Genomic DNA, 23,128 nt, shown 5'->3' with positions numbered 1-23,128 from the left:
AAACAGAGGCAAATGGCGGGCTAATTAGATCGGACACGGGGCTTGCTTCCACGATAGCACCAGCTGATGTTGGCTTGCAAATAAGCCTTCGTTTTCTTACTCATTATCAGCCTATCACCACCAGCAAAAATCGCTCACGACGTTATAAAACATGGCCGGTCGTATAGGCGAACAGGCTAGATTCGCTCGAACGTTCTGCGTCATCCGTTTCGATGACTCCTGGAGCGGCCTTTGCCGCCGTTGTTCCACCTGCATGAATCTAAAGCAGTGTATATGCCCCGTCTTATCATTTCCTATGCTGCTTTGCATTTTCCTTCGCGCAGATAACGACGGGCGATCTTGCAAGGAACGGAAGAATCTGTCGACTGGTTCGCTAAGCTCACTCATGATTACTGCCTTTAGGCATTCGTAGCGCACGCGTAAGCCGTTCTATACAGTTAACAATTACGCAACGTTATGTAGACATTATATAGCGGTACTGGTTCGAGGATAGCATAGGACGCTAGAAAAAAGGTCGAATCATCAGCAGAAGTTGAACATATTCGTGTTCAAGGGTGACGCGCATGTGCTTACCCGAACATTAATTTTAGGTCGTGCCTAAATTTAAATTCAGCTTTGGAGCCAGCTGCAGTTGGTTGTTCCTTTATCTGTTTGTGCGTACGGTAATCAGACGTCGTTTGGGAAAAAAATGGCGACAGCGTTCTAACTGGAAGAGAAAGTTAACGACTGACTTCCACCCTGGAAAGGACTTTCTGCTAGTGTTGTTTATGCAATCTACGACGAAGAAGCGCATGCCATGGCGATTACAACACAGTAGATATTATGTGTGGGTAGATGTGATATCTCTTTTGAACTGAAAGCAAATTGAATGACCGCATGCAGCGGACACCTGCGATGTCTTGAAGTCGCTTAAGCACCCTCCGTTACGAAAGGGTGCCGTCAGCTGGATAACAGAGATAATAGTCAGTTGAATTGTTACGATAGTTTGCAAAAGGAAGCATCCTGCGAATTGTAAGGAATCATGGCAAAGATTAAATATTTGTATATATAAAAAAACTGATGAACAAGTATAGTGCAATGATTTGAAAACATTCGTAGAACGCCATAGAAATGTCCGTTTGCAGTTTGCTCTCATCGAAGTTTTGCTACATATAGGTCAAAGTTGAGAACGTGTGGCAATATCGAGAGATCGCACAATCGTTCGATGTCCCCCATCAATGCTGGGGCAGAATTACTCGTCTACAATAATGATTAGTTGACGCGATGTTTAAGCCAAAAGACTGGGCTTATTCTATTACGATCATCGCATTGCTTAATGTATAGATCGATCACTACATACAGCTGATAACTTTACTCAGTTTGTTTCAGCTAGTAACGGTACCGATGTTCTCACCGTAGTAGCACCCATCGTGAATGCTATACTAATTTATTGGTTGCCGTAATGGTCTGGCCGCCGAGTTTCTGTTGCCCTTTGCGACTCACAGTTATCCGCAAGTATTCATAAAGACGTCTACGTATCCGTCGTGTCGATACGAGAAACGTTGTCATCTAGTTACACAGTAGGCCGCATAAAGAAATAATGAACTTCTTAATCAGTCAATCAATCATGTTATCTGTAATAGTTACAATACAACGATCAGCCATTGGAAAGCGTGAAGAAGAAGTTGCATAGGTCCATTTGTTATAACATCGTTTTGTTGGTGATTTGAAGACGTTACGTTGTTCCTTGACGTGAACGCTCGCTTGAGCGAGTCCGATTTTTCTCTCGGGTCTCTTCATTAGGGATTATTACCTCACCTATGGCCTAAAGCCATGTCGGATCATTAACTGTTTAACTTTATTGGTGAATATATGTTTGAGGTAAAGCGGACGTTCACCCTTCACGTTACTTCAACGACCTCGCCAGGTCCCTTCTTCTCGACGTTGCTTTCTGCATACGACTCATATACATTCGGATATATTTAATTGATATATAGAATTGATAATGTATACGGCGCCTGTCGCTACTTGGAGGGATTTGTTCACAGCAGATGAGATGCGCAGACCAACGATCGCGTACTAAAGGCAAGATAGCTTGGACCTCTTTTTAATTATCATGTATATTAAAATCATTATCTAATCTTTGCACTGTGTTACATGTATTTGTGCCGGCCGTTCAAAAATGTCCTTGAGCACACGATGATGATGAAATCCGTAGCAGATAACACTATCACTTAATGTTAATTCATATACAACCTGAACAATGCCGTCAATCGTTATCAGGCGAGAATCTCCTTGTTCATAATTGAATCCCTATCATTAGATTTTATAACGGCAAAAAGCTACTACAGTTAACTTACCCTAAAAAACATGTATGGCAATATCGGCCATCCACATTTGATTGTATTATATATTTTCCGTAGATTTCTAACGTCGCATACGTCCAAGGGCAGAACATGAATCTCTTTTAAGCCCATTCGTTTCATTATTGCTCACTGAACCCTGCGGTTTACTTATCCGTATTAGTATGTTCATCCACCGATAAGTCAGAGTGTGTCCCCTGAGACCAACTGCAGAAAGGATAGGTGGGTAATTTACATTTCTCCAGCAGTGCCATCATCTCAAGCACCATAGGCTAGCCATAAGCATCTGCCTCTGCAATACAAAAACCTCTAATCAATTTGCTAACTGTGTGCCCGCTTGAATGTCGTACCCGTCATGTTTTGTTGGGTAGGCACTTGTCAGTGGCGTTCTTCCTTTGCTGCCGATTTATTGGTCCGTCCATTAAAGCCCCGACCATAAACTGAAAGCCAAAGCGAATTCGACAGCTGCATTGGAAGGCTGAGTTCGTGACCGCGAAGCAGCGAACGTATGGCTACCACGGCCGATGCCACTGCTTTCACTGGGGACATTCCGGCAAATTTGTCACCCCCTCCACCTTCGGCCCACCCCCGCTACTCCGTTATTTTGCTCTTGTTTTTCGTCACCGGGTTCATCCTATTCACCTTGTTTTTTTAGTAGTCCTCCTGTTCCGACTGCTACTCCTGCTGCATTTGTCGCTATGGAATCTGTTGTTGTCTCGGCCGCTGCTCTTGCATTGACGGCCATTGCTGTTTTTTTGCAGTTGCCAACGGATCGTCAGCGACGACTACAACACAACGGGGGATGGATGGGTGAGGGGTACCTTTACCTTTGCGCGGTCGTGCCCTATGTGACGTTCTTGCGTCTGCTGCTGCGTCTGCCGCGGCGTTTTACCGTAGGAATTACAGCAGCGGCAGTAAGAGTGGGGTTGTGGGAATATGTGAACATTTCGACGTTTTTTAATCATGATCAGAATAACATCAACAGCTGCTGCAATAATAATAATTATTATTATTATTACAAAATTATTATTATGGTAATAAAGGTGAGCAATCGACGAGGCAGTATTGGACAGGGCGAGTACCGCATAGGTATCTATTGGCTTAAGACGACGTTTGTCGACGAAGCGCTGTGTCACGGTAATCGTCATCGCATCCATATGTATCTTCATATAGACAGTTTTTCCTTATACAATACAATTGTAGGATATAGGTTGCGGGTTTGATCACTGCTGTTCATAGAGGAGCGTCAATAGAACGTGGTACCATAATGATAAGAGAAAGTGAGATATACTGAGCTGAAATTGAGTAACTTGGACATTGTCACCCGTTGAAATCGATATTTTTGTGATACTTGAGCAGACTTAGAGAGACAAAAACGACACTAAAATGGATGGGAAGAGGGTTCGATTATGGCACTAGATTCAGCACAGCAGGACATCCATTATTCTGTCACTTTCAGGCTGTCCACTTAATTGATGATAATGACTTATTAATTAGAAGAGCTGTTGATCGCCAAATTGCCTATATAAAAATGCACGTTGAAGTCATGAAGCGAAAAATGAACGTTGTTGCAGTCAGAAAAACAGAACGAGCCGCCAAATAGGGAAAAATTTAAACGATAGTTTTCTATACACCAGAAACCATTAACAAGATTATTTTCAACGTATGACGTATTTCGACGTATTTGATCAGTCAGCGCTTCACTATTATTGCGCTATAATATAATAACAGCTGATAATGGCAGCCATATTTCAAAGCGAACGCACTAATCTCAAACAGCCAGTGCTATCAGGAACTCGATCTTCCTCACACCTTCTAGCCGAATCCGGCCTGTTACAAAGGTAAGCAGGCATATTCAGGTAGGATTGCGGGCCGAATATTGTGCTCGTTCTACAGTAACTTACCTAAAAGCGAAAAATCACATTTAGCGCTTAGCAGAAATGCTAGAGAATTCGATTATCCAAGTTAATAGTGTTTTTCTGCCCATCGTGCCTGGAAGCTACGTACACAATAGCAACTTCTATTCGAGTGTCGTTCTTTTTTGTGTTATTGAGGAAACTTGTTCCATTGCGTTAGTACAAATAAGGGAACAATAATCGATATGGTATTTCGAAGCCTTGAGAAAAAAATCACGGTGCCTTCAAAACGCCTGTCCTATTTGTGCTTTTCTAAATCTGTTGTTTCATATCTTCATACCACACTAGCCTGTGGCTTTCGACAAAGAATTAATATTTCGCACGGTCTACGGGTAGATGCAATACAATGTGTTATTTTTTAGTATTTATTAATGCCTCTTGTTGATTAAAAACGATTAAAACGTTGACTTTATCAGCGAAACAATTTCAGCCTATGGAAGGCAGTTCTCAAAGAGATACTATCTAAATATAGGACCCTCATGTCGGGTTGACCCTTAAGCTATAGTAAACTTGGCCAAGCAGCCACTAATCTATTGATAGCAAGCGGTGATTGGCTAATTGTTTGCGCATTTTATTAATAGTAGACAAAAATGATACGACCTATGGAAACCAAACACGAGATAACACGCCTTCTAGACAGTGGCAGGTTTCAATTAGAAGTGTTATTAGCGGTGCCACTATCTGAAACTGTCATCGGAATTATGATCTGATACGATCCGGATTGAATGGCCACTTGTTTAAACGTGTTATGGCACAACTAGTACGTGTGTAAAATAGATTTAATTATCTCTCCCTTAGACTTTACTTATATTTCAATGGTCGACAAAAGCGAAACTGCTTTCGAACATAGCGCCGTTATCCAGGCGACTTCAAAAACATTTTACGAAGACGATTTATAGTATTTTTGTTGCCACTAAAACCAACGTCCGCAACTTGTCTACAATTAGTCGTTCCATCTTCATTCATCTAGATCATGCTCCTATATTATACGTACTAGGAACGCATCGTTCCCTAAATGCAAACATAAGTACTTTTAGGACAACTTGTTATATACCAATCCACTTCTTTTCAAGTCTACAATTTTTAAGCGGGCTTTTTCCAACCTCCCAGTTCCCGAATCGCACTACTAGCCTACAGAGCAGCGCGCTGAAGTGTCAACTAGCTCCCATGTCGATTAACGTAAGTTCAGTACAAAGAAGGCCAGTACATAGTTAACCTATCATCTTCTTAACATTGCGCGACATGTATGAACCAGCGAGATTATTTCGATTCAGCGTGAAGATTCGGCTCATCTTGAATGTTTGGCCTCCCTGCCTTCGGCCTTCATACGGCCAACAGTTGTTCGCGAATTGCTCACTATCTAACAATATTGATTGTTAGGGCTTCTTGTGGAAGTTGTAACCATTCAACAAGAACGACTACGAACGCTCACGGGGGAAAGTCCTTTTGGGCCATTCGTTATGTAAGAAGCTGATGCACTGACGAGCGAACAGGCCAATTTTACTGTTTGTTAAGGGCTGCATCAATCACGAGATCCCCTGGCAACGCTCCTGGTTCCATTCTTTTTTTCTTTCGACGATAGCCACAAACTGAAGCCGAGTGAGGGCCATGCTGTGATTATTGCACGGAAGCTGGGTTATAGGATACATGGGTTGGTTTTTTTTTGTGTTTAAATTATACAAACTGAATCGTATATGTGTACGTGTTTTGTTTGAACGACGGCTGTACGCTATTTATTATGGCGGCCTTTCACCTTTGTCTTACATGTCTCCAAGATAATTTACGTTTACTGAAATCGTACGTTTGAACATTAGGTATCAATGAGGATAGACTATAGGAAAGTTATCGGCTGACGCTAGCCAATATAAAGACTAGATATGGTCAATACAACACTCTCTAAGCGCCTTTCGAAGAAAACCACCTTAAAACAGACAGAGCCGCTGAAATCGTCGCAATATTGTTGACATATTGTTGTTAAGCTGGATATTGTGTGGCATTACATTTTTTAACAATAGTTCAAAGAGAATTTGTTCCATTTAATGGCATCCCATCAGGAATATAAGTGCACAGTAGAAAATGGCGCAATAATCATTGATGACACTCCACAATAAGATCAAATGTTCTGCTGTGGCATTGTTAGGTACTTGTTAAGATTTTCGCTACGTCATCGATTTACTAATGTGCGGTATCGAGCCACGGAGCGAAAGCGTCCACGTACCTGATCGGTAACATCACCATAGTTGAAACCATTTGATTTAGGGTGGCAATCGTCACTGAGGTAGTGTTTCTGCCGTTTCACACATGCGCACAAACATAATGTCTGTATTATATAAATCAATTGTTTTCAGTGCAATGTGAAAGATGGAGACGGTACACGCTCCTAGAAAGCGATCTCTCGTGTTATCGAAAGCTATATTAGTCGTCGCTTCTACGTATCCGTTTCCACAGTTCATTGACTAGCGATGTTTATGTATAATGGACAGCAGACAAAATTTTCACGAATCCAATATGTATTACTACTGCTGCTGTTGTTGTTTTTTTCCTTTTGTTACTGTACTACGGCGGCTGTGGATGTTCAGCCACGTTTGGTGTTACTATCTGTCCCATACCAATGATATCAATAGCGGGTGAGACGCCCATGGTCGGCTCTGTCTAGGATTCCTTTACCTGCAGCTAGCTTAATGTGCCAACAGGATTAATGACCGTCAAAGTTACTACGAACGAAAAGGGAACCCGTCGTTATACAAATATCCGAACGGTGGACATGCGTCTAGGCCGGCCCTTCCGACAAACAACTCCGCAGCAGCTCGTTACAATCGACAGAAACGGGTAAAGGTAACAGACATCATGGTGTCGTAGCTGGCTATATTCTCGTCTGTCTTCATCGGCTATAACAGAAACCATATTGATTCGCATATTGGTTTTGAAGAAATTCATTCATACATTCAATGAATGGATGTATCTATTCGTTAGGATAGGAAATTGATTTTGATGAGGAAAAAGGTGAAGAGTCGACCCCTTAATCGCGTAAATCGTTCCCAGTAAACCCCCCGTATTTATAGGTTTCGTTTGTCGCTTACTATGTGGCAACTTTAGGCTTTGGTATCGATAAATCCACGTAACCTCTAACCTCCAAGGCGAGCGTTCGCGACCTTTGCGCGACTAGGATCTCATCGACAAGCGAGCATAGTTATCTTTGTCTTCGAAAGCTTTTGTTTGCGGAGCAAAACAAGCTTTATAAAATCATTGTTGTCAACGAATCGATCAGCACAGAGAAAGGTAAGCCTGAATACGTCAGACGATAAGTAATTCCATCTCCGGTAGACGTCCCGATTTATATAGGAATATTAACGGAGGAATCTTTACGTCAGCGAACAATTTGCGACGACCGAATGGAATACTCCGTTGGTCAGCGCCCCATACACTATAGTGCTTTGCGATACAGGCAATATCGATATCACTTTATCAGGCGCTGCAGCCTGCGGCAACAGACCGTCATCGCTGTATGTCCTACAGATCCGCGTATTACGCCGAGGAGCAAGGCGCGCTTTGTCTAGCGGGTCATTGTTTACTGACAGAGCAAAGAAGCATAGCAATGAAAAGGCAGCGTGCAGCCTGTAGGCTGAGTCAAAGGTGGGGAGCGGGGTAGCAATAATGTGGGAAAACGGACTTCGCCTTGCCGATTTTTATTCTGTGTGAATACTTGCAGCTGCTTCATGAGGACGCTCATTTCTTTGCCTTGTAATGTTAACTGGACAACCGTACGCAAGTGGGAATCATACAGTTGGGCGCACGCAGCACTCGAGCGGTTACATCACTAATCTACTTAAATATATATGATGTTTACATGACTGAATACTGCATTCAGTGTACAGATAGTCGCATGATGATTATATAATGCTGAGTATGCGGCAACTACGATGCTATCAACAAAGGATTTTTGCTCGAGCGATATTTGCATCGTTCGTACGTAACTAAGGGCAACCTGATTCAAATAAATGTAATCAATCAAGCTGTTCCCTAATCAGGACCAACGCGTCGCTCCACAACGGCCTCTTATTTCTGTGCTTCGTGTGACGACTGCGTGTCTGGTGGAAGTGCCGCCAATGCAAAATTTTTACACGACAATACTTTACGCCATGTCACAGTCACACAGATGATATTCACGTTAGAGTTATCGAGGGTTTCGTCGTCCTTTTCAAACGCTGCGCGCCAATTATACTGACAATGACGCTTGCGTAATATTCTTTCTAGGGAGGAGTCCACTGGCCCACTCGACACGTTCCGCAAAGGCGTCAACGATAGAACATCAGCAAAGTGGATATTAGTCGAGTTCATCTGTAAGTAAGATAGTGCCTGTAAATGGTTGTGACACCCCGATATGTGTAACAGCCTCCAGGATCTATTTCGTCAGACAGCTGGTATGAACAAACAAAGTTAAAAAGTTAACCGTATTACAGGGACTCTGATTTTAAGTTAAGCCACGGAAACCCTCGATCTGTAGAAATAATTCATTTTCCGTTTTATGCTAGCGGTTGTTTTTTTTTTCGCTGCTGTTATTATCGGTGTTATTGTTGCTTGCATCGAGTGGCGATTAACGTTCGTCGACTGACCGACCTTACCAGTTCTATTGCCGTCTCCGTTCGCCTTCGGATTTTCTGCAGTTTTACAGCACAGTTTCTCTCGTCTGAGCCAAAGAAGCCGTGGGGGGAATGTTTTGGTCGTAGTAGAGTAGTTAAATTCAGCTTGAATCAGTTTTGGTGTCCATGTTTATTCTCCGATATGACAGTCGAATGCGGCCTCGATTGTTATTTGTGTATTCACATGGGCCAATAAGAAATGTTATTTCTTGGAGTATGTTTCATATTTCTACATGTATCTAATATATGGGTCCGTATTAGTCCGCCGGTCTAAATATATTAGCGATGTTTGTCGGCACACGTTGACTTCGATCTGCTACACGGACGGAGCACTTTGGCGCACCACAGATCGACGCTTATTCCTATATTGTCCCAACTGTCGGCCCGTAGTGATACTAACCGAGAACAAGGGATAGAGATATGGTTTTAGTGGGTGTAAGGGTTTGCAGCACCAATTTTGTTTGGTCAGAGAGAGCCATTTAGGCAGCCGATCCGTGAAAAAAAGAAAGTATTTTTTTGAACAAAAATATGGAAAGACCTCTGTTCTCGATTTACAGATCTTCTATTTTGCCTATATGGCAGTGCGACCAACTCGAGCTACTGCCATAAGCCAAAGAAACAGACGCAGCCGACAAAAGGAAAACGATACAAATATCGGCTAGATCTAAGTCACAGCAAATGTCAGACATTTTAGAACCAAATGGCAGCTGTCTGACAACGAGAACAGATCGAATCCTGTAAACCAGAGGCACTGAAAATCAACGGGGGTATCGTCTTAACCGGAACTTGGCACGAAACAGGACGCAGCAGCATCACTTACCTTTCTGCTGTCTCTATCTAAAGCAAAATTGAAAAAAAAAAAAAAAAAAAAAAGATTATATGTATATCGTCGACCGAAAATATCTAGGCATGGCGCTTCTGAAAAGTGATATACTGGTAACTTAATTTTACTTACCGTTCCTTTGGAGATTCGTTATTCTATAAGGATCGTTTCCATCTGTTCCGATAGGTATTATCGTTTCTAACGTAACGGAGAGGATGAGACCAATTTTAAGTTAGCGCTTGGTTAAATCCGGAAAACTTGCACTAGTTATATCGCTGTAACGCGACCCATGGAACAGTTGATTATCAGTCTTACCTTAATCTATGTTACAGTGAACACGTGCACTTGGCAGTGACATGTTAGTTAATAAAACAAGTAGAAGCACTTCATGCTTCGATTCTCTCTGTCGGTACCGAAAATGAAATTGAGCTTAGAATTAGGCTGGATACGGACTATTGTCTTGGCTGAAATACAAATGTTCTTTGTTTTTTTTTTTTTTTTTCATTTTTACAGAGGTATACACACCTATAGTTTCACGGCATTCACAATATTCACTACGATTTAAAAGTAAGATTTAAACAACTAAAAGTTTTTCAAGTAGTTAACACCTCTAAGATACCTATTACATGCTACTATAAATATATGATACGCGTGTTTGTTCATAGTATACAAACGTCTGTCTGCTTCCTTATCAGGATAGGTGTCAAAGTAAAATCATAGAATCGTGGGAAAGAAGTAGTTTGCCAACAGCCTGAGCTGGTGCTAAATATATCAGTCTACAATATGGATCACTCAGAATCATAAGAACGTGACATGGCTGATTTCTAGCCAAGGAACTTGATTAATTCTGGTACCCATTCGATCGTTCTTTGTCAGTAATGCCCAAGTGGGCATGTTCACTCATTAAGGGAAAAAATCGCGATTCGAACGCTTTCGAGCGGCCTACTTTGGCCGACAAGCGTTGCTGTGAAAGTAATCGTGAAGCACACGTTACTGTCATCTATGGTCGCGCCTCAAAGGAAGGAACAAGTTAACCTATTTGAATTCAACACTCTACACGTTATATAAAAGGCCGCGCTCAAGCATGGAATAAGTAACTGTAGTTTCATATTTAGAGGCAGCTTGGTGCCCGTATGAACTATGAAAGATATATTATACACTGTTCTGCTGTGGGGCGATGGCAACTGGGTTACCTGACGGTAGGAGGAAATGCATAATAACTGCGACATTGTCACAGGGTCGAATCGTCTGCAAGAAGGATCACACTTGTGTTCACAGTGAATAGCAGCAATTATTTTTAAAACTACAGGACACCTTGACTTATAAGTAACTTTATAAGCTATTCAGCACTACGGGGGAGCAATGCGTCGTTGGGGTCTCCAACTGGGATTTTAAGTAGGTGGTTTGGCTTTTTTTTTTCTTTTTTTTTTTTTTCGAACATGTGACGCGTATTTAAAAAAATGTTTACCTAAGTGTGCGTAGAAGTTGAAGTTGTGCTCCCTTAGAGATGGTTGCTTGTAAGTATAATAAGCATTTTTGCGAGGCTATATTGCCAGAACTTCTAACAATTAGCATTTGTTGTCAGTGAAACGTCATCGGCGGCAACGTATTTTTTTTTGTAGTCATGAGGTGCGTCTCGAGCATGCATAATTATCAATTCGTGTGTTTGTAAGAGAACAGAAAATTTCGTTGACAAAATCTATGTTTGTACTAACAATGCAGATGCTGTAATGTTTTTTTTTTGGCCACATCGATTTAGATTCAGATTGCCTTTGCTTGAAACTTATTTACTGAGCTGGCTATTAAACACAGAATTTTTTTCGTCGGTTGTTACAGGCCGATGAAAGTTTTAGTTGAACTGCGCCTTTTCAAGCGCACGTTGATTGCTTTGTGTTTCAACCGTAAAAAAAAACACATTTCAATGCTGATAAACTTAAATCCTGTGAATTTACGCTGTATAGTGAGCGGCTGTGGACGGCACTTTATTGGGATAGAATTCTTGGTAGAAGGACGGTTACCCGGCCTTTCTTCAGAATCTTCATTGAAGAAGCTATTTATTTAAGAGTCGCTTATTGATAAAAGTAACAAGTTCCAGTTGGCACCGTGGAAACGATGTCAACTCACCGAGCATAGTACGTAAATTTGCCGAAAAGTTTAGTTCGGCAATAAGTTGATCATATTGCAATAGCCACTGCTGTAAACGTTCTGAGATACGAAGAGTGTCTCGTAAACTTCTTCTTGGTACTGACAGTTTAAACTTACATGAATATATTATATTATTATGCACATGCTTAGCAAGAGAAAACGTTAGGATGAGTATTGTATTGTAAGTGACGGAAAATAGATTCTGCCCCTTTTAAAGGAATCCGTTTGGCTTCATACACACACGTGATACCAACCAGCACATGGATCGCTTGGTCTCAGTGAATGACGGTATATAGAGTACATGTCGGCGTTTACGTCGTTCCGCTTATTCTTCCACCCACCTGGCTTGGAAAATCACTTCCATTCTAGATAAGGCGCATTGGGACTTCAAGTTGGCTTTGATACCACAGCTGTCCAATTCTAAACTACATGTCCTGATGCTGTGAACAAAACAATTTCAACTGGATATCACAAACACAGCTTCGATATTGCCGGCGTGCAAATGCTATACATAGCCGTTCCGACGAAAAACAGCATCGTTCGTTTAAAAACAAAGGAAAAAAAAGTAAACAAAGTTTCTCGATCAGATAGTGATCGATAGAGGAGGAATTCGTATTCGCCCCATATACCCTGTGCGGTCTATATCACCTTCAATCGGGCGGAAGAGCGAGCCCTGGGGCTTTTTGGCGTCGAGCAAGAATAATCACAACGAGTGCGAAAAACACTCAGAAACTGAATTCGCGATATCACCTATTCCATTCAATATCCAATTGCCACTTCGGTAACGATCAGTCGGCGTCACGATAAGATCGATTTCGTTTCAGCAGTATTACGCTGTCGTGTAACGAACCAGAGTCGAGGTTAATAAAGGACTGTTTAGTGCCTTGTTCCGAAATCGTGGACCAGCATACCGGTCTGAAGTAATCTTGTATACTGAAAACAGCATTGGGTCAATACAGCTGCATGAATACGCGCATCGAACGACCTAGCCCACAACGACGGGATGGTATCCGTTGCTGCTAGGTCGACGATACTGATGCCGTGTCACAATGGACAAAGGACGACAACGCATACGAGAAAACGGAGTATTAAGCAATTTTGATATTGACCTCGTGAGAATGATGGAATTACAATGGTGGTTTGTGACCATTATGAAGTGTCATTTTTGAAAATGTTTCATTTTTTATGGACTTTTGCCGTTAGTAGTCGTATGAGGGCCCACGATCCGTATGTGGTCCACTGAGAGAATCGCCCGGTTTAGTCCCGCCTGTATCGAGGAACTAGGTCAGAAGGTGAAAAATTAAGCAAAAAAAAAAGTGTGACCTATTCCGCTCAGGAAAAAATCACCGAATTTTAGTTGTACTTTTTTAAGTGCACACATATTTATTTGTCATACGGTTCAGTTAGTTGTGTTGGTCGTCTGCGTGAGGGACGACGGCTAGTAGTGTAATAAACGGTACTAGCTATTAGCAAAAAGGCCTAGGTCCGTGTCTGTAGATCTTTGTTCGCCACTTCGTCGAGTCCATACGCAAAAATACATCGTCGCATCGATCACTCCGATGTTTTCAACAAAGAAAAAACATCTTACAGACGGAATTTGTTCGTTGACAAGAATCTTTTAAGCTGGATTGAGGCGACGGCCTATGGCAGCTAAGTTGCTGACGTACGTTTAACGTTAAGAAGTTTCCATTCAAATCTAGATTTTATGTTCATAGAAAAGGGTGACGATGTTGGTTGTAGCGTGATAATACCGCGAAAAATACATTTTTAAGCGAAACGTACAGTTTAATCGTACACAAATAACTGGCTCACTGTACAAACGACAAATTCGCCGTATCGCAAAAATACAAAATTTTAATATACACGCACGATGCGTGGTGAACGCTCGTGTCGGTAGGAACGATTTAGTCTATGGAACCAAGCGTTGGCCATATTGCTGATAATCGTAATCCACAAGAGGAGACGCATCGTTATACGCTTGCCAGCTACAAGCGAGCCTTTTCATCTATTGTGGCCGCAGCTGGCTTCGCCATTCGGTTTAATTTACCAATTTTGAGATACAATATGTCTCTGCAGTTCGGGCGAGCGTCAGCGAGCTTGCGTTTATGTATATACGTATGTATGCAACGAGTTTCCGACATACGCAGCCTACCAGACCCAGAAGGACTGGCCAACCACACACAGTAGTTCCTGTGTCGAACGTTACGTAGCGTAGACACACATATATGCGACACACAATACGCCTGTGTCCTCATTTTATTAGATATGGCTTGCTATAGGGGGCCCCCTTTGTGTAGCGTCAGGGCGTAAAATGACTTTTTACGGCTTGATAATCCAGAAAAGCGGTACGACGACGACGACGACCTGACCTCTGAATGATGTACATTTCATAGAATGAAATTATTTAGTTCTATTACGCATGCGGCTGTCAGCTCGTTGCTTCGCGTACCTTAATGGGGACTCTTGTTCTGCGGCACATGCGTCATGTTTTAACTAACCGATATAGCACTCAGAATCGTATTGAGTTATGATATATTTTATTGTTATATACACAATGGAGAACGCTATGTACATAAACGTCGAAGACGTTGGCGCTCGACCTTCAGCGTAGCAGGCAAAGATGTGGCGACACACTAATCAATTACCTTCAGCCAAATGCAAAATATAATAGTTAATAAGAAGCACTGAGATCAGCTTGAATATGGATCTACGATGATTAGACGCGATATGAATATCCGAAAATCCACTCGTAATCGAATGCTGCCGTTAAAGTTCACGGGCCGCCCTGTCGAAAAATGTTTTCCTTGATAATTATACCGTCATGAACAGGAACGGGCAGGACGTTTTTAGTGGAGTTTCAATATTTTCATAATTTACATTGAAACTAATGTTTTAGTTAAGTCCGCTCTAGCAGCACATGACGATTATACAACAAAATACAGGTTTTTTAGCAATCAGTAGTGTACTCTTTCGCTTCATTCGAGTCATCGTCGAGGTGCCTTGCTCTCTGAGACGGTTTGTCAGGTTTTACACGGTTGGCCAGTAAAAGCTTTGCGATGATTCATACAATAATTGAAGCTGGTCCTCGAGAAACTTTTAGGCGATTGCGTAGGTCGGCATCGACTCGACGTGCCTCGTGGGGGATTTGACGTTTGTGCGGTTGTCGACTGCGAGGAATCCACGCAGTCGATATGACGGGACGATACATTTCCTCATACTAGGCGAGAACCAACAGAGCGACAGGATACGCAGCGATGACCGCCGCAGTAATCACATTATAATTTACGGAAACGGGCCTTTTGTTCGTGCAAGTTTTCGCCAACTCCTGAAGTTCGTCGTCTGCGCATAAAAGTGCTACACCGATAAGCTTGTAAACGTTAGTCTTAATCACTATGTAACCATACCCAGCCACTAATACACTGCTATAAAGTGCTTCTATAGTATATTCGGCGCGAAAAGAAAAAGCTACGGCGGCAGGCTGCGGCGTTCATCATCAGCGTGCCAAAATCGAACATCGGTCATGCGACACGCCGCCACGCGCCAACACCATAGCACGACATCCTCATAGTTCCATAGGGCACCAAGAGCGACAGCTGTTATGTACAAGCAACAGCATCCGACACCAGGGAGATTCCATTTGACACACAATGATTTTTTGACGTCGTTGACACGCCATGAAAAAAACACAGCGTCCAAGCAATAGCGAGCCTCTAGCACCGCCGTCGACAATCTAATACGGACATGAGTGTCACCGGTGGATGAACGGCGTTGCCTCGTCAATCGACAGGCTGACGACACCGGCATCAAATGGTCAAACCGCAAGGAACTCAAGCATGGAGCTTTCTATAGTCTTCTTCTATAGTCGCAAAACTTTCAGTCTTCGCCAAGTAATTCTTTCACGTATAAAATCATCAATCAAAAAGGTCCATGCCGCGTCTAAGATCTGAAGTCTGGCGTGTATGCTGCCTATATCATATGTTGGATCAGATCGAATAGAAGACCACCCTCTGTCACATCGAATTGAGATCTTGCCGCCTGTAGCAAATATCACTCTAGATGCATCATTAACTCTAAATGCAGCTTACACTGAATCGTTACCACTAATCTTTTATCTCAATATCGATGGGCAGTTGCAACAGGAATCAAGTGATGGATGTTAACAAGAAAAAAAGGGGATTGGCCTTTGGTGAAGCCTCGTTTAGCTGGAAATGTCTGCTCATGACGGCGAGAGTTATTAAACACCTATCTGTATAGTATCTATGGCCGTGGTAACTTATCTATGGCCGTAATACTTAATATAGCTTCAGATTACTGCGTTTAGACAATAAGACGACGAAAGGGAAAATCTCTACGCATATTTTGTTGTCCTAGAGACTGACCGTACTGAGATCCTGTAGCTTGCTATTAGCTTTACCTGGGCACGTATATGTACAAATACGATTTCATCGCTACGTACGTCTATTTAATAAAGGTTACATTATCAAATTCGACACCTAACTATCCAAAGACTGTCCTATTTTTCAGCGTTAAAGGTTGAAAATCTCCACACTCGCACACATGGTCTGGGAGTGGAGATATAGATGTACCGATAACATAGGGCGAGGCGCGTCCTCCTTCTATGATTTTACTTTTATCTATTAAACTTATAGGTATCAACACTAATTTAGATGATTGTGTTTCGTTGTAGCATTCTGTTGGCCTTGAACTGGAAGAATATATGTACATCCTCGTACAAAACAGAAAGCAGTCAAACTCGAAGGCCTTAATTTGCAGAACACCAATCATCGGTTTGCCTGGCAATGAGAACAGCAAATTCAGAAATACGCGTTTACCTGAAACAGAAAAAGATCAGAATATTATTAATTATTAGCATAAGATGTACACAAACAGCTCGACGTAATAGCACACACGGTTTTAGCACGCACACCGTAATAAAAGAAGCTGTAAATTTTCTCAGTGGATAATTGTATCCATACGTGCTAGAGCAAGCTTGGTCGCAGAAATAATTCGTCATTATTTGCAGATATTCACCCATAAGTCATAGAACAAAATCACTATGCTTCTATTAGAGCCAGCTGGCACTATCTAGAAAGTATCTGTATACATGTACAATTAAATGGCGTCACTCGCATCGAATAGTCAAGTATATACAGGTCTGCCCTTTCTGTTTGTTCGGTTTTCCTAGAACAGAGGCCATGTTCATCTTCGGCTAGTCCAACTTTTTCGTCTTGTCAAGAAGCAACGGTTACCTGCACGAAGCATTGCCAGCTGTGACAAAGGTCACTAGGTGACGCTACGAATGAATAACGGTCAGTGGCGAGGCGTCCGACTACATCTCATTCGAAATGCCAAACACCAGACACCTGGCATACTTGTTTCAGGTCAACATCAGCTTCGGTAACTTTTTTCTATTCACTTTTGAGTACCTCGTATGCGATCATCACTGCCGCCGCCATGGTGCTCGTACCACCACCGCTAGCATATGTATAGCACGAACGGGAAATGAATGTGGGCGGAGTCAATTCCTCGTTTGTTATTAATGTGGTCGTCGTCCTTTTCCGATGGATCGTATAGCTACGGGACCAGCAGCGGGGTGGAGAAAAGCCAGTCCCCAATAAAGTATACTAATCAAGCTTGATTGTTATGCAACGTACAATTGCAGGCTTAATTCATCATCAGCAATTGTTCAGCCCACCACAGCATGATCTCATTCATTTGATTTCAACATAATCGTAGCGGCTCGCTAATTCATCGTTGGTACGTTTTGTGCAAATAGCAATCGTTACCACAGCGACCGCAACCCCCGATAACCAAAATGGGCGCAAACATCCACAGTTAAATCATATGCCACAACAATACGCCATAGTAAAACGATGTCCAGGTCACCGGGTCTAAACGGGGTCCTAACTGATACTCTATTGCGGATACAGGTGAGATAACGTGATTGTCAGAATCGACGGTAGGAACGAAAGTCACCGCAGACCACCGTACACTCCCCTGTGATACGACGTATACAGCGCATTTACTGGAAACTCACTAACACCCTAATGAGTCTGCGAATACCTCAATTATTTTCACCTTTTCCATCGCCAATTCTGCGAAGTGTTCCTCTGGCCGACTGACGTTTCTTTCGATCGCGTCAGCGAATGGCCTCTGCTGTTTACACGTTACGCCGGATTATTATCATCTTATTGTTTGTTCTCCTAATAGTAACGCCGCTAGATTTTCTATAGTATTCTTACTGTGTCCGGTAATGCCTTGGGGTAGAAGTGACCGTGGCAATGGTGGCGAAGCGAGGGTGATCTTAACTTTAGACTTGTGACCTTTGAGTTGCTTTCGACGACAAACATCGTCCGTCGAAAGGCAGTCCGACGTTTGGCCATGCTGACGCCGTTGTTATTGTTGCAGATATATTATATTATCTATGCACCGGTGGGGTCTTTCTTTCTGCTTTCACCGCATCGTTCGACAGAGGCCATTCGACTGAGCTTTGTTGTCCCTAAAGGAGGCCAGACGGCTTGCCGATCGGATCCCTTGCGCGTCACCCAAGCTCAGAAAACAGCCTAAGGGGGGTCTTGATTTGATTTGATTATCCACATTGATAAATACGAAAGGCAAACAGGCGTGTTGCGAACACATCTGCTCCGCGGCTAAAAAGTTAATTGACCACGAAGGTGATACAACGTTTTGACAGATACGTACCATCGTTGACCTTCCATTACTACTACTAGGCACAGAGAGGATGTGCTTAATAAAAAAAATTATAGCTTATCATTGAAAAAAAAACCTTTGTCAAATTACAATCACTGCTCGTATGAAGAGTGCCTCAAAGTTCCCAAAAGGAGCTAACGACTGGTACGTAATATATACGCGCGTTCGTATGGCCTTGTCGAGCGTCTAGTAGAATACAAACACGTTAACACTTTAAAAGCTACGAAAAATCTAGGCGTCAATTGCTTGCGATCATGTAGTCGGCAGCCATACATGAATGACTTAAAAAGCTAAAATTTCCGGAAAAAAATCAATATTAGTGAATATCGGCATACACATATCGTAGCTGAAGACGTTCAGGATCGGTAATTGTCAACACGGCGTAAGGAGACGGCCGCTCGTATACAGCTTTTACGTTTTTTTCAAGTACATAAAAACACTGCCTTCTAGCGTCCCATACTTGACACCGTCAAGCTGACTGACAAGTTGTCGAGCCCGAAAAAGCCTTTCATTAATTAACTTCAGCTCGTAGCAGGCTGGTGACGCCGATAACTGACATGATGACATGTAATTATAGTAGTTATTTTCTTTTCTTAGAAGGATCAGTTACAAGCCATGTCAGTTGCGGATATAGGTAATGCGTCATGGTAATCGCTAGGCTTTCTATATTTCTATCTGATTGATTCTGTTCAGTATAGAAGTAATGCCACAAACTAACACCAGCAACGGTAGTTCATCGTGAGGCGTCACCCAACGTACTGCCGAGCGATATCATCGACTTCATTACGTGTGGGCAACGAGGTAATTTCCGTTGCGACAATTCATACAGAAACTGAATTCATTAAAGAGCGAAATTTTAGGTTCGTCTGTGTCCACGTGTTCGCACGCGTCAATATGTCATTCTCAGGACCTGCTTGAAATGCCTCTAAGGCCGATTTCATAGGTGATTCATTACATCAGACACATTTACCGAATCACATCACGAGATCAGGACATATCAACGCAAAATATTTCAGGACTCTTAACATTGTTTAGTCAAATAATCACTTAACGAAAGACAATGCTCTGTTAAATGTCAGGTTTGATATCAACAAATCATATATCTATCTATCTAAAGCGCCCTCAACAAAGAAAACGCTGTGTATAGTCTGGATCCGTTACTTTCAGGTTAAGCTGTTATTGACAACACCCTGTCTGGAACGCTGTTCTGCCAATACAAAGGTAAATAAAGTGACCATAGTTCAGGCTATCTAAGAATTACGTGTCAATACGACTTTCTTCTGGACACGCCAGAAACTCTCTCCCGAGAGCAGCAGGACAGAAGATCTATTACAAACCAAATCAACGAAAACGTTTCTAGTCTTTTTATTTTAGTTCAGAGTAGAAATAATCGAGCTTGAATAACTAAGATAGATGAAGAACAGTGGTACAGTTGACAAAAATTATGAAGTTTATTCAGTTTCAGAAGGTCTAACAGAAACATCAGGCGAGAAGAACGTTGACGACTGCCCTGCCATGACGCCACGCTATATATCTGTTGACACTATTTGTTTGTAAGGCGCAGTGGCAATTAGTCACAGAAACAAGTTATTAAAAAATGAATTTTTTTTTGATGTATTAACAACATCCATTGGCGCTTAGATGTACAGCAGTAGCAGCAGCAGCAGCAGCAGCAGCAGCAGTAGGACAATTCACTTTGCATATACGAGAATATAATTAGGAACGTACTATTGGTAAGTATCTAACCCATTATAGCTGACGCTCATTGACTGAGGCCAGCTTAATTATTTTCGCACGGTTTAATTATTCATAATTGCTTAATATTTGTTACTATAAGCCTAGAAAAAGAAAGCGTTTTGACAGTGTTGCTATTGGCCGATCATTAAGAGGTATATCTTTATTACGATCACTTCGAACTAACTACTTTTCTCATTGTTGTTACCGGTAATAACAGCTTCAATATGATTTGTGAATACGGCACCGCTCGTCGTCGCAATTTACGTGTTATATATATATATATACTGTAATCGTTCAACAGGAGCACTTGCACCCCCCCCCCCCTCTCTCTCTCTCTCTCTCTCTCTCTCTCCCTCTTTGTCTCTCTCTCTCTCTCTCTCTCTAAAGCCACGAAGTGCCCTTGCAAAAGCATTTACGGTCGTAACGGTCAAGGTCGATGTTCCGACTCTGTGGAAAATCATTTCGTGTTATTCATCGTATAAAACAGACAGACTAGACTGACACATTTATTTTGGACAGGGATTTTAAGGAAATCAGAAATTTAAGGTTCATGCGTCGGTTCATAGATGAATTGGCCAAAAATGTATGTCCGCAGCACAAAGCTGATTACGTCTAAAGCGACGTTCAGCGTAAGCCTAGTTGCCCTTGCCAACGTAGTGGCACAAAATAGCCCCGGTTTATTGCGCTGAGTGGAGCGTTTGTCTGACAGCCGTAACGGCAAATATTGCAACATTGATTACTACAACCTCTTGGCCCGCTGTTCGAAGGCTTTTGGGGGCTATATTCGTTTGATTTTTTCGCGGCTACCAGATACGTAAAACCAGTTTAACGAGTTCGCTTAACGTATCATTGTAGAAATTCACATGCGATAGGTATGACGATTTCGGCCTGCAAATTAGAAGGATGCATCGTTATATTACATAAATAAAGGTCGAGTGGAATAGGTTAACGGTGTATTTTCAATACTGTTGACGATGTTTCGATAGACATCCATGTTTGTAGATCCATTGGTTATAATTTGATTGAAATCGTAAGTTTGGTAAAATGGCATGAGATATGCAAAGTTATTGAAATAAAAGAGCGGATTAAGCCGTTCAACTTATCTATAACAGGGGCACCCTGACATTATTTCTATTTCCTAATACGATGTTATAATTCTGTAACGTTAGTGTTACATATGTCTAAATGCAGTGGCTACTACTTCGATCATTCGAAGTGTTTTCTTGACTTCTATTAGAATACATTGTACGGTACTATAGGAGTACCGAAGTTCTATTAAAATAAAGTTACTGCTTTATTAGATGTAAAGTTCCGTACATAAAAATTCTATACAAAAAATTAACTGTAATATTACACTGTACAACCGGTGCCCGGGACTAAATTGGGAAATAGACCCAATTTAGTAACTTCAATTTTCAAGCGCAATGCATAGGCAAAATATTTTCAAACGGTTCTTGCCTTATAAAAGCGGTAGTACTTATTACACATCACACTAATATATCCGTCATATCGACAAAAGCTTCCGCAGTTTCGAACTGCTGATAAACGACGTAATACGTAAAACTAACACATCGTATTTCAGCCATAGCGGACTGATAGTGTCTTGCTACAATCGGATTTGATCAAATCCAGCACTGGCATTTTATGCTGATGTGCCATTGTATGTACAGCCGGTGCATCCACTCTCGTCACCTAGCATGCCCATTGCCGGCGCTGGTGGTCTTTACGTGAGCCCTGACTGATCTGAGTGTCCTCCCATGATCTTACGCAGTTCCGTACGTGAAGCGTTGAAATGGGCAGAGGAGCAGATCTCGCTGAGATCAGCAAATACTGACCAGCCGGTGGCTTCGTCAAAACAAGCGTCCGCACCGCCGAAGCTTTTCATGTTTCCTAGAATGCATTCGTCAACGTCACTGAAAATCTGAACAAGGGCCTGCTGCTGTTATCACCTAAATTCGGTACTAAAAACAGAAAAAGGTAGACTACGACGCTCGAAGGTCGAACTCCAAAAACCGATGGGTTCGTTTTGAATAATAACATTCCTGAAAGACCATGGGCTCGTTGCGCTAAAGGGTTCGCTTCATAGTCGATTTATAGGCTGGGCCCCAGGCCAGTAGACCTGCCAATAAACCTGGATTGAATGCTTGTATAAAACGAGCCTATTGTCATTCAGACAACGAAGTCAAAAATATAACTATTAAAAATTGGGAAAAAAGACCGTTATTCTTCGGAAGAATCTCCTTTTCAGAATACCGGAAAAAAATGCCCATCACGTCCTTAGAAGTGTTGGCGAACGGTTTTCCGAAACTGCATCGTGGCCAGGATCGAACATCTATCAAAAGTTGTGATATGCTCTATGGTTCCTGACAAAGGCGCTGGCGTGATACATTTCACACAGGGAATATTAGAGCAGCAGAACCGTGCTGAGGAATGGCCTTCTAACGATGACTATGTCTTCTCGCACGACGAAGCGCCTTGTCACAGGGCCCGTAGTACTTTTAGGCTGTTCGTTGCCGATGACGTTCAGGTGCTGCCATAGCCTGTTAATTCAGCAGATCGCAATCCCGCAAAAAAATATTTAGAAAATCACAAAAAGTCGCGGGTTCGGGAAGAACGCGAAGTAACATATGTTCCAGATCACCGTGCAAAAGCCATCAATGTGTGCCAGCAGGGTCACTCACGGCTGAGGCAACGAAGGACTGCATCGGAAGCATGCCCTAAACAATGGCAGCAATTACTGCTGCAATAGGATATGCCACAAATGATGCTCACGACTATATCACATCATTTGTAGACAGTTTGAAACTATTCGCC

General features: G+C 42.2%; 1 protein-coding gene and 1 long non-coding RNA gene across 9 annotated transcripts in view; one reads left to right on the top strand and one right to left on the bottom strand.

Annotated features, from left to right (window-relative positions):
* The window catches only part of LOC111253517 (uncharacterized), a 116,469-nt gene that overhangs the window by 70,889 nt on the left and 22,452 nt on the right, over nucleotides 1-23,128 (bottom strand). The window lies entirely within an intron of this gene.
* Nucleotides 35-21,423, top strand: LOC147754966 (uncharacterized). The gene is made up of 5 exons (XR_015330422.1): nucleotides 35-2,064; nucleotides 8,513-8,598; nucleotides 10,235-10,288; nucleotides 17,052-20,310; nucleotides 20,532-21,423. It is a non-coding gene; the product is annotated as an uncharacterized LOC147754966 (long non-coding RNA).

Source organism: Varroa destructor, unplaced genomic scaffold (assembly GCF_002443255.2).
Source record: "Varroa destructor unplaced genomic scaffold, Vdes_3.0 BEIS01000006.1, whole genome shotgun sequence".
Taxonomy (NCBI): Eukaryota; Metazoa; Arthropoda; class Arachnida; order Mesostigmata; family Varroidae; genus Varroa; species Varroa destructor.
This window is presented reverse-complemented; position numbering and strand designations above follow the sequence as displayed.